Source organism: Psammomys obesus, unplaced genomic scaffold (genome assembly GCF_907164565.1).
Source record: "Psammomys obesus unplaced genomic scaffold, mPsaObe1.curated_primary_1811, whole genome shotgun sequence".
Taxonomy (NCBI): domain Eukaryota; kingdom Metazoa; phylum Chordata; class Mammalia; order Rodentia; family Muridae; genus Psammomys; species Psammomys obesus.
This window is the reverse complement of record NW_026592666.1, coordinates 577768-590005: the sequence shown is the minus strand read 5'-3', so window position 1 is coordinate 590005 and position 12238 is coordinate 577768.

Below are 12238 nucleotides of genomic sequence, written 5' to 3'. Positions count from 1 at the left end.
TATCTGAAGAAGCTAAGCAAGGATGAGGACCCTGGGTGAGATGCTCAATCCTCACTCAGAAAGGCAAATGGATAAACTTCAGAACAGGGAGAAAACAGGGAACATGACGGGCGCCAACCACAAAGGGCCTCTGAATGACTCTACCCAACAGGGTATCGATGCAGAGGCTGAAACTCATAGCCTTAAAATTTATAAATTTTGAATTGAAAAATCCCTTAATATCAAAATAAAAGTTAAACCATAAATAAAGCACACAGAAAGACTGAAAACTTCATTTTTCTTATCCATGTAGTTTTGCAAAATATCACAGTTTTTTTGTTTGACTAAACTCATTCAAATAGCTAGAGCTTAATGTGGTTAAAAATATAGAAATGGTTACATCTTTAAGTCAGTTTCTGTTAGCCTTGGTATATCTTAAGAATTTATAAATCTAGTCATCAAATACACAATATTACTAAGTATTATTTTCAGCAAAGAAGAACTGAACCCAAGTTACATATATGGCATGCTGAATAGAATATAGTTTGGCATGTTGTAGCAAATTCAGATTACCTGAACATACATTTTTTAACTATCAATCCTTTGTTACAAGTTTAAAATAACATTTTTGCAACTGATTATAAGGAATAAAAAAAAAACTACACTCAAAAATTATACAAACCCTAATACAAAGAAAGTTTCCTTTTTAGCAAAAGCTTTCAAGATAGCAAGCAAAGCCACATAGCAAAAGAAAGAAGGATATTCATAGTTACATATCTGTGTTCATAATTTTGTCATTTATAATTTCTACAGGAAATTCTTTCCCTCTTAAAGGTTTCTAAAAACAAAATGCTTTACCTGGACTGCTCTTTATTTCAGAAAAACCTATCTTTTCTCTTTAGAGAGAGACAACAATTTAATGAATCATATGATGATGATGATGATGATAAAATTTTCTTTTTTAAGAACATTTATTTATTTTTTTTACATCTGTATCATAGCCTCTTCCCTCTTTTCCTCCTGGTTCCACGCCCCCATCATCATCTCCATCCCCGACCCCTTCTATTTAGAAAAGGGAAGATCCCCCTGCCAGACTACCCCGGCCCATAAAGTAGCATCAGTACTAAGCACATCTTCACCTGAGGACCAACAAGGCATCCCAGCTGGGGGAAAGTGATCCAAAAGCAGGCAACAGAGTCAACATCCAAGACATGCCCCTCTGAAATTGGTAAGGGTCACTCATGATGAATGAGCTGCCCATTAACCGCATATGTGTAGAGGACCTAAGTCCAATCCATGCATACTATTTGTTTGACGGTTCAGTCTCTGTGAGCCCCAATAGTCCTCCCTTAGTATACATGTTGGTCTTCTCATGGAGTTCTTGTCTATTCTGTTTCTCTCTATCCTTCCCACTACTCTTCCACAAGACACCTTGAGCTCCTTGACTCTTGAGTCTCTGCACCTTTTCGCTTTGCTGCTGGGTGCAGCTTCTCAGAGTCTTTATGCTAGTCTCCTGTCTGCAAGCATAGCAGAGTATCATTAATAGTGTCAGGTGTTGGCTGTCTCCCATGGGCTGGTTCTCAAGCTGTGCCTTCCCTCAATCTCTGCTCCATTTTTATTCTTTTCTCAACTCATAGGCAGACTAAATTTTGAGTTGAAGATGTTTTGGGGTGGGTTTCTGTCCCATTTCCTTCACATGAAGCCCTGTTGTCCTTTCAGTGTCCACGTCCCCCACAGCTAGGAATCTCAGCTAGAGTCATCCACATATCCTCCCAGAAGCCTACCTGTCAATTGTCTCTAGTTTTTTCCAGAAGTGCCACGCCCATCGGTTTTCCTTCTCACTCCAAGCTCTCTCACTCCACCCCTGCTCTTCCTCGACCTGATTTCTACCACCATTCCTCTTTCCAACCCATATTCCACCTAGTTTCCTTTCTTCTTCCACTTCTGGTGTATATTTTCCCTTCTGAGGGAAATCAAGGATCTTCCCTTGGTCCTTCCTTGTTACTTATCTTCTTTGGTTCTGTGGAATGTGGAATGGTTATCATGTACTATGTGGCTAATTTCCACTTAAAATTGAGTACATATTAGGTGTGTCTTTCTGAATATGGGTTACCTCACTCAGGATAATATTTTTTAGTTCCATACTTTTGCCTGCAAATTGCACAATTTTCTTGCTTTAAATAGCTGAATAGTATTCCATTGTATAAATGTACCACATTTTCCTTATCCATTCTTTGTTGGAGGAACATCTAGGTTGTTTCTAGTTACTGGCTATTACTAATAAGCTGCTATGAACATAAATGAGCAGGTATCCTTGTGGTATGGTGGAACATCTTTTGGGTATATGCCCAGGTATAGTACAGCTGGGTCTTGAGGTAGATCTATTTTCACTTTTCTGAGAAATCTCCAGATCGATTTCCACAGTGGCTGTACAAGTTTGCACTCCCACGAGCAATGGAGGAGTGTACCCCTTGCTCCACATCCTTGCCAGCATATGACATGACTTGAGTTTTTTATCTTAGCCAAGCTGATGTGTGTTAGATGGAATCTCAAAGTCCTTTTGATTTGCATTTGTCCCTAGCAAAGGACACCATCATCAAAACAAAGCGACTGCCTACAGATTGGGAAAGAATCATCACCAACCCTTTATCTGACAAAGGACTCATATCCAATATATATAAAGAACTAAACAAGCTGAAAAGCAATAAACGAAGTAATCCACTTAAAAAATGGGGAACAGAGCTAAAGAGAGAATTCTCTGTAGAGGAATATCGAATGGCAGAGAAGCACTTAAAGAAATGCTCAACCTCATTAGCCATTAGGGAAATGCAAATCAAAACAACCCTGAGATTTCAACTTACACCCATCAGAATGGCCAAGATCAAAAACTCAAGGGACAACACATGCTGGAGAGGTTGTGGAGAAAGGGGAACCCTTCTCCACTGCTGGTGGGAATGTAAACTGGTACAACCACTCTGGAAATCAATCTGGCGCTTTCTCAGACATTTAGGAATAGCGCTTCCTCAAGATCCAGCCATACCACTCCTAGGCATATACCCAAAAGAGGCTCAAGTACACAAAAAGGACATTTGCTCAACCGTGTTTGTAGCAGCTTTATTTGTAATAGCCAGAAGCTGGAAACAACACAGATGCCCCTCAACTGAAGAATGGATGCAGAAACTGTGGTACATCTATACAATGGAGTATTACTCAGCAATGAAAAATAAGGAAATCATGAAATTTGCAGGTAAATGGTGGGACCTGGAAAGGATCATCCTGAGTGAGTTGTCCCAGAAGCAAAAAGACATGCATGGTATATACTCACTCATATAAACATACAACATAGAATAAACCCACTAAAATCTGTACATCTAAACAAACTAAGCAAAAGAGAGGACCCTAACTAAAATGTTCAATCCCCATCCTGAAAGGCAAAGAGGATGGACATCAGTATAGACTGTCAAAGCAGATGCTGAGCCTGATGGCCAACTGATGGGCAGAGTGAATGGAATTTTATGTAAGAAGTGGGAAATAGTAAGAGCTGGAGGGGATGGGAACTCCACAAGGAGAGCATAGAACAAGATAATTTGAACACAGGGAACTTCCCAGAAAATCATACTCCAACCAAGGACTATTCGTGGAGATGACCTGGAACCCCTGCACAGGTGTAGCCCATGGCAGTTCAATGTCCAAGTGGGTTACATAGTAATGGGAAGAGGGACTGCCTCTGACATAATCTGATTGGCCTGCTCGTTGATCACTTCCCCCTGAGGGGGGAGCAGCCTTACCAGGCCACAGTAGAGGATAATGCAGCCACTTTTGATGAGAACTGATAGACTAAGATCAGAAAGAAGAGGAGAACCTCCCCTATCAGTGGCCTTGGGGAGTGGCATGCATGCAGAAAGGGGAGGGAGAGTGGGATCGGGAGGGGAGGAGGAAGGGGCTTATGGGGGGATACAAAATGAATAAAGTGTAATTAATTTAAAAAAAAAGATGTGTTTGCTTTTGTATACATGCCTGACAGGGAAAGGCGGCTGGAAAGCAGAAACAGCCAGATGGTTGGCATGAGGCCTTTCTTACATGTTAGCTGCTGACCACTGTGAGTAGCAGTGTTCAGAAAGTGCCAAGGGCTTGTGAAAAGCTCTTTAGGTTCCTGTTTCACAGAAAAACACTGCTCAGCTGACTGTGAGTCATTAGGACCACCAATGTCACTTTGGGATCTTGTTCTGTGACCTAAGAGGAAGAAACCTAGAATCTCAATTTGTGCATATATGTAGATAATTATTATATGGATTATGATCATAGAATGAATAAGGCAAAACAATGACATCAGCACTTATGTAGTGTCATTTTTGAAAACATTATGATACCAAGGCACAGAGAAATGTGGATATTATGAATACTTCTCATCCATCTATCCACTGTTGCTCTCTCCTTGTCAGTAAGTTGGTAAAATTTCTGCTTACAGACTGTTGGAAATTCCCTTCTGTCTATCATCAACTTACTGCAATGTCCCATTAGAGCTAACATGTAGAAGAAAATGACCAAAGATGATGAAAGTGTTATCCTAGCATAAACCTTGATACCAAAAGCATATAACATCAACAAAGCAGTTAATTACTTAAAGACATGTTTTGTTGAAAGTTTTAAAGAAACTTTCTTACTGGCTATTTAATCAGGCTTGAAAAGTCAACAGTTAAAAATATACTAGAATCTAGATAATGATGAATTTGTGTGCTGTTGGGTATAACAATGACCTAACACCATGTCCTAATCTATGCAATTCATAAATGAATTAGGCTACATAGAAAAGATATATTAAGATTTTTGAATAGGAACAAAGCTGCAATCAACTGGCTGAAGATGATGACTACCCTGATAATTTTTAGGTAGACTTTATAATCATGAGGTGTCTATAGACAGGAAAGAGAAGAAGAAAGGTTACAGGACTTAACTCAGTTACAACTGTTGATTTTAAGAAGGTAGTCTGCAGCCAAGATATGACAGAAACTTCGGGAAGCTGTAAAAGCAATAAAACGGGTACTTCTTTCAAAAGCACTAAAAACAAATCTCTTGTTAATGTGTTAGGTAGCATATCAGTCCCATCAAAGACAAGCAATGAAGTGGTCTGTCTGGTAATATTATTTTGACATGCCTGCATGCAGTTTTATTTCTAGATTCCCAGGAATATAAAAAAACTTTTTGAATGTATTTTTAATTCTTTATTAATTACACTTTATTCACTTTGTATCCCCCCTGTTGTTCGCTCCCTCCTCCCATCCCAATCCCTCTCTTCCTCCCCTTTGTGCATGCATGCCTCTCCCCAAGTCCACTGATAAGGAGGGTCTTCTTTTCCTTCCTTCTGATCCTAGTCAGTTAGGTCTCATCAGGAGTCACTGCATTGTCTTCTTCTGTGGCCTGATAATGCTGCTCCCCCCTCAGGGGGAGGTAATTAAAGAGCAGGCCAATCAGTTTATGTCAGAAACAGTCCCTGTTCCTGTTACAATGGAACCCACTTGGATACTGAACTGTCATGGGCTACATCTGTGCAGGGGTCTTAGGTTATCTCCATGCATGGTCCTTGGTTGGAGTATCAGTCTCAGAAAAGACCCCTGTGCTCAGGTTTTTTGGCTCTGTTGCTCTCCTTGTGGAGATCTTACTGTCCTCTCCAGATCTTACTGTTTCCCACTTCTTTCATAAGGTTCCCTGAACTCTGCCCAAAAGTTGGCAATAAGTCTCAGCATCTGTTTGATAGTCTGCAGGGCAGAGCCTTTCAGAGGTCCTCTCTGTTAGGCTCCTGACTTGTTCCCTCTTTTATCCTTCTTCTGATGTCCATCCTCTTTGGCTTTCTGATAGGGATTGAGCATTTTAGCAAGAGTCCTCCCTCTTGATTAGTTTCTTTAGGTGTACAGATTTTAGTAGGTTTTAGAATAAACCTACTATTATATGTCTATATGAGTGAGTATATACCCTATATCGGACAGAGGACTAATATCCAGTATATATATAAAGAACTCAAGAAGTTAAACAGCAACAAATCAAGTAATCCAATTAAAAATGGAGTACAGAGCTAAAGAGAGAATTCTTAATAGAGGAATATTGAATGGCAGAAAAACACTTAAATAAATGTTCAACGTCCTTAGTCATAAGGGAAATGCAAATCAAAAAGACCTTAAGATTTCGCCTTACACCCATCAGAATGGCTAAGATCAAAAACTCAATTGACAACACATGCTGAAGAGGTTGTGGAAAAAGGGGAACCCTCCTCCACTGCTGGTGGGAATGTAAACTTGTACAATCACTCTGCAAAGCAATCTGGCTCTTCCTCAGACAACTAGGAATAATGCTTCCTCAAGATCCAGCTATACCACTCCTAGGCATATACCCAAAAGAGGCTCAAGTACACAATAAGGACATTAGCTCAACCATGTTTGTAGCAGCTTTATTTGTAATAGCCAGAAGTTGTAGACAGCCCAGATGCCCCTCAGTGGAGGAATGGATACAGAAATTGTGGTACATCTATACAATGGAATATTACTCAGCAATAAAAAAAACAAAAAACAAAAAAAAAAACAAGGAAATCATGAAATGTGCAAGTTAATGGTGGGATCTGGAAAAGATCATCCTGAGTGAGATATCCCAGAAGTAGAAAGACACACACGGTATACACTTACTCATATAGACATATAATATAGGAAAAAAATTTAAAATTTTGTTGTAATTGTTTGAGAATCTCACACACTGTATTTTGATAATATTTACCCCAAAAGAGCCACTGACATTTCTATACCCTCCACAAATTCACAAATTCTGTATCCTCTCTCTCTTTCTCTTCCTCTCTCACTGCCTCTCTCCTGTTTGTGTCTGTATTTGAGTATGTCTTTTGTGTATTATTTTTAATAATCCACTCATTCCAGTTTGTATTATTTGTAAACTCACGTGTGAGTTGCTTCAACACTTTAATTCTGATGGGACATTAGAGTAGGCTGCTGACAGAGGAGAATTTCCAACAGTCCGCAAGCAGAAATTTTGGCAACTTACTAACAAGAAGAGGGCAAAAATGGATGGATGGATGAGAAGTCCTCATACTTCCCACATTGCTCTGTGCCTAGGTACCATAATGTTTTCCAAAATGACACTACGTAAGTGTTGATGTCATATCTAAGGGAAAGTGGTGGACATAACAGGGCTATACCTCGAAAGAAAATTAACTTGTTCTTTCCCAGAAGCCAGCAACCATCAATAACTCTGCCACTACTGGATGAAGGGTCACTAGCCCCTCTTTCACACTCAGGAGTGATGACTGACTTCATCTTGTGACCACAGCTTGTGAACTGCCAGGCATGTTAACACAAGACACTATTTTACTCCAGGACTCCCTGACCTCTGTACTTTAGAATCCTACCATCTCTCCTTCTATGAAGTTCCTTGTGCATTAAAGAAGGCAGACGTGCGATATCGATGTCTCAGGTTCATGGTTTCAGACATCACTGACGTTCTCTTCCATGTGGGCAGATGTACATTTCGGAGCTGACCATTGTACACTGCACAAAGATTTTCTTATTTTTATTTTTCTGATGAGGTCTGAGAGTTATAGTAACATATGGGTAAATATATATATATATATATATATATATACATATAATTTAAAGAGCCGTTTGATACCATTTACATTTAGTAAAAGAGCAGTAGTAGACTTGCCCCTTGGACCTGTGAGCTCCCCAGCATGTGTATTCTCGGCTAGATTTTCAGCCCCAGGACTGCATTTCTTCCTGTGAAAGAAAAGTCCAATCAAAAGCAACTGTTGTCTCTGTTACTTCCATGCTTCTATTGCAGCAGTGCATATATCCTACCTGGGCAATAATTATCATCGTTTATAGGATTGACAACTGAGTCAAATGGTGATGATTTTCATCTTCCAGTGGATTATAGTAAAGCTTCTAACATTATGAAAGATAGACAATTTGGATGTACCTTCCAGATGGGAATCAGTTTGATTGTGCTGATTCCTTATAACACAAGTATGTAGTGTCTCCAGAAGCAGGGTATTACCATCAAGTTCTGGAGGACAAACAACAGATAATGGCAATAGCCTATAATGTTTGTAAGAGCGTATGAATCTCCACCCACTGAAAAAAACTAGAAAAGAGATAATTCATTCTTGGGATAATTCACTCTGGGATTATTTGGCAGTCCAGTATGTTTAGGAGATGGACATTTTCACACTAGAATATGCCATAGTGTGGAATGTCTTTTAGAAAGGTCAATGGACAGGGATAAGAAAATTTTCAGAAGCATTATAGTAAAAGATTAGAATGCTTAGAGCAGAATCTTATGGTAAGTAAATATGAATGGTACCCATTATGCTCTACAGCAATGGGAAACTCACACTCTAGTACACAGTTTTATGTGATTTGGGAATAAGCTAGAGAAAGTATGATTAAATAAAGCAAATTCTAACACAAAGTTCTTTATAAGACAATTTATTTATTTCTAAAATAGCTACTTATACTCCCAAAATTAAAAAAAAAAGTACCCTGAAGCTTCACATGAGGAATAAATAGGTACTGAATAGCAGATAAAGAATTTATACTAAACAGGTGTATGAGGCAAAATAGTCAGTTTTCTTTTCTAGAGCATGATATTATCAGATTATACAAGCATTTTATCTTAAGATTTAACCCTGTATAAGGATGTTTATGCCAAAAACATTTTAAATGACTTAAGGAACTGTAATACAAGCTATAAAAGGCATATGTTATTGTCATAAATAAATGTGATATTTTCTTTGCTTAGAAAAACTACAAATGAGTACTCATGGATGTTAATGAAAAAAGCTCTCATACTGTACAGAAGCACAGTAATAAGTATTTTATATGTGTTGTTTTGTGTGTGTGTGTGTGTGTGTGTGTGTGTGTGTGTGTGTGTATGTGTGTGTGTGTATGCTCCAGTGTGTTTTGGCAAGCCCTTGTACATGTGGAAAGCAAAGAAGGTTTCAGTCGTTCTCTTCTGTCCTTCTCCACCGCGTTCCTTTGAAGAAGCACCCATCACTTAATTTGGAGTTTGCGTTGCATGGGTAGCATGGTAGCTAGCCAGCCTCAGTAATTCTTGGAGTTGCACATGCCACTGTTAGATCCAAACTCTTATCAGTATGATTACACAGAAAGTTTTGTCTATTGGGCTGTTTGCTCATCCCCATGATAAGCTTTGACAGGTGTACTTGGTCTTGAGTTGTATATTAGGTGATTTATATGGATCTGTTTCTACATACTCACTCCAGTTAGACTAATATCATTTGATGAAGATGCTTTGTTTTTTTCTATTGAGTATTTCTGGCTTTTTTTTTTTCAAAAATCATGTGTACAGATTTATGTCTGAGTCTTCAATTTGATTCTATTGATCAAATGTCTCTTTTTATACCAATACCATGTGGGTTTTAAAAATTATTATTATTATTACTACAGCTCTGTAGTATAGCTTGAAATCTGCAGTTGCCATACCTCCAGAAGTATTTCTATTATATAGGATTGTTTCATCTATCCTGGGTGTTTTGTTTTACTCCATGAAGTCGAGTATTGTTCTTTTAAGCCCTGTAAAGAATTGTGTTGGTGTTTTGATGGGAATTTCATTAAATCTGTAGGTTGCTTTTGGTAAGATGGTCATTGTTATTATGTTAATCCTATTGAACCATGAAAAAGAGCCATCTTTCTATTTATCTTTAAAAATACAGATTTTATTTTTCATACAGTACAAATTTGACACAGTTTTATATAAATTGGCTGAATATTTTCTTAATTTTACTCAAACAAGAATACATGCTGATACAACTCTATTTCTCTGTTTTCAATTTAGTATTATTATTATTTACAATTATTCACTTTGTACCCTAGTTGTAGTCCCTTCCCTTATCTCCTCGCAGTACCATCCTCTCTCCCTCTTCCCCAACCCTCTCCTGTAGTCCACTGATAGAAGAATTTCTCCTCCTTTACTATCTGACCCTCGCCTATCAGGTCTCATCAGGACTACATGAATCTTCTTCCTCTGTGGGCTGGCTAGGTCACCCTGCCAGGGGGAAGTGATCAAAAAGCAGGCAACAGAATTCATGTTAAGAGACTGTCTATTCTTTTATTAGGGAACCTACAGGGTGACTGAGCTGCCTATGGTCTACACCTGAGCAGAGGGTCTAGGTCCTCTCCATGCATGGTCCTTGGTTGATCCATCAGTCCCTGCATGCTCTCCTGGACCCATCTTTTTGGTTTTGTCTGTCTCCTTATGGAGTTCCTGTCCACTCTAGGTTTTTCTGTCTCCCCCTTCTTCCATAAGACTCCCTGTGCTCTGTCCAAAGTTTGGCTGTGAGTTTCTGCATCTGCTTCCATCCCTGCTTGTTGGAGTCTTTTAGAGAACATCTGGTAGGTTCTCATCTTGTTTCCTCTGTTCTACCATTTCTGGTGTCTATCCTTTTTCCTTTCTGAATGGTAATTAAGAATCATTATCCCTAGGGTCTTCCTTGTTGTTTAGCTTCTTTAAGTCTAGCTTTTAGTATGTTTGTCCTATATTATATGTCTAATATCTACTTATAAGTGAGTATATAGCATATGTGTCTTTCTGCTCTGGGCTACCTCATTAAGGATGATCTTTTTTAGTTCTAGCCACTTGCCTGCAAATTTCATGATTTCCTTGTTTTTAATACATTCACTGTTGTGTGAATGTATCACAATTTCTGTAGTCATTCTTCGGTTGAGTGACTTCTGGATTGTTTCCAGATTCTGGCTATGACAAATAAAGCTTCCATGAACATAGTTGAGCAAATGTCCTTGTTGTGTGGTTGAGCATCTTTGGGATATATGCACAAGAGTGATATAGCTGGGTCTTGATGTCGCACATTCCCAATTCTTCATTATTATTATTATTATTATTATTATTATTATTATCATTATTATTATTTACATTTTATTCACTTTGCATCCAAGTTGTAGCCCTCTCCCTCATCTGCTCTTAGTCTCACCATCCTTCTTTCTTCTTCCCCTATTCATCTCCCTTAGTCCACTGATAGGGGTGGTCCTCTTTCCCTACTGTCTGACCCTAGCTTTTCAGGTTTCATCAGGACTGTTTGGATCCTCTTCCTCTGTGTGCTGGCTAAGTCACCCATGAGGGATAAGTGATCAAGAAACAGGTAACCGAGTTCATGTCAAAGAGTTTCTCTTCTTCCCTTACTGGGGGACACACATGGAGACTGAGTTGCATGTGGACTACATCTCAGCAGGAAGTATAGGTCCTCTCTACTCAGCTACTCTCTACAACAGTAGAGAGTAATACACAATAATCTCAGCATTTGAAAGCCCTGATGCCATTTTTCTTTGCTTTATATTTGTATTATAGCAAAGGCATACTGAGTGTACTGAGGACCCATGTTCTTCACTGTGTAATATTGGCTACTTCAAAATTCAATAAATAGAATGATATGCAAAGACTCTGTTTTGATGAATTGTTTTGCCACATCTAATAAATAGTAAATCCCTTAATATTTACATTTATTACAAATCATTATAAAGTGTGAATTACAGTATATATTATTTCCTCAACAGTCACTATTATCATCATGCTCTACATACAAGTAACAGTACAGACAAGCAAATAAACACCCATTGCAGATAGTAAGATTGGATTGGAAGCTGAATTTGATTCTTGTCTGTAGAATTTACTACTCTTGAGGATGTGTAAATATACTGGTTTATCAATGAATCCTGAAATTCATTCAGAGAGCGTCAGAAACAGAATTCCACAGAACTCAATTTTATCTTTCCTCTCCCGAGTCTAACTGAATTCTACCATCTGATAGCCAATGACTTGTTTTTTTTTAAATAAATTATTACAGCTTACTCTCTTGCAAGTGCTTACATTCAGTAATTTCTCCTTTAATAGGTTATTTACTATATTCACTAAAATGTTCACTTTATACTTTCTTAAACCCAACCCTTACTTTTAAGTGTATGACCTATTGAAGATGTCCAGGTGTTTAATTTATAAAGATTCATTCAGATTCACTCTGTTCCAGAAGGTGGGACAAAGTGCAATTAGCAGTAAAAAAGACAGTTGTCTGAAACAAGGAGAGCTATAGTCAGGCAAACTAAAAACAAACAACTGCTATTGTTTAATTAATTATTAAAATTAAATCTTTTGATATAATAAATATATATATACTCAAAATGAGTATGTAAATGGGTAGTTTGGTTGAAAACATTAAAATACCTAAATATAG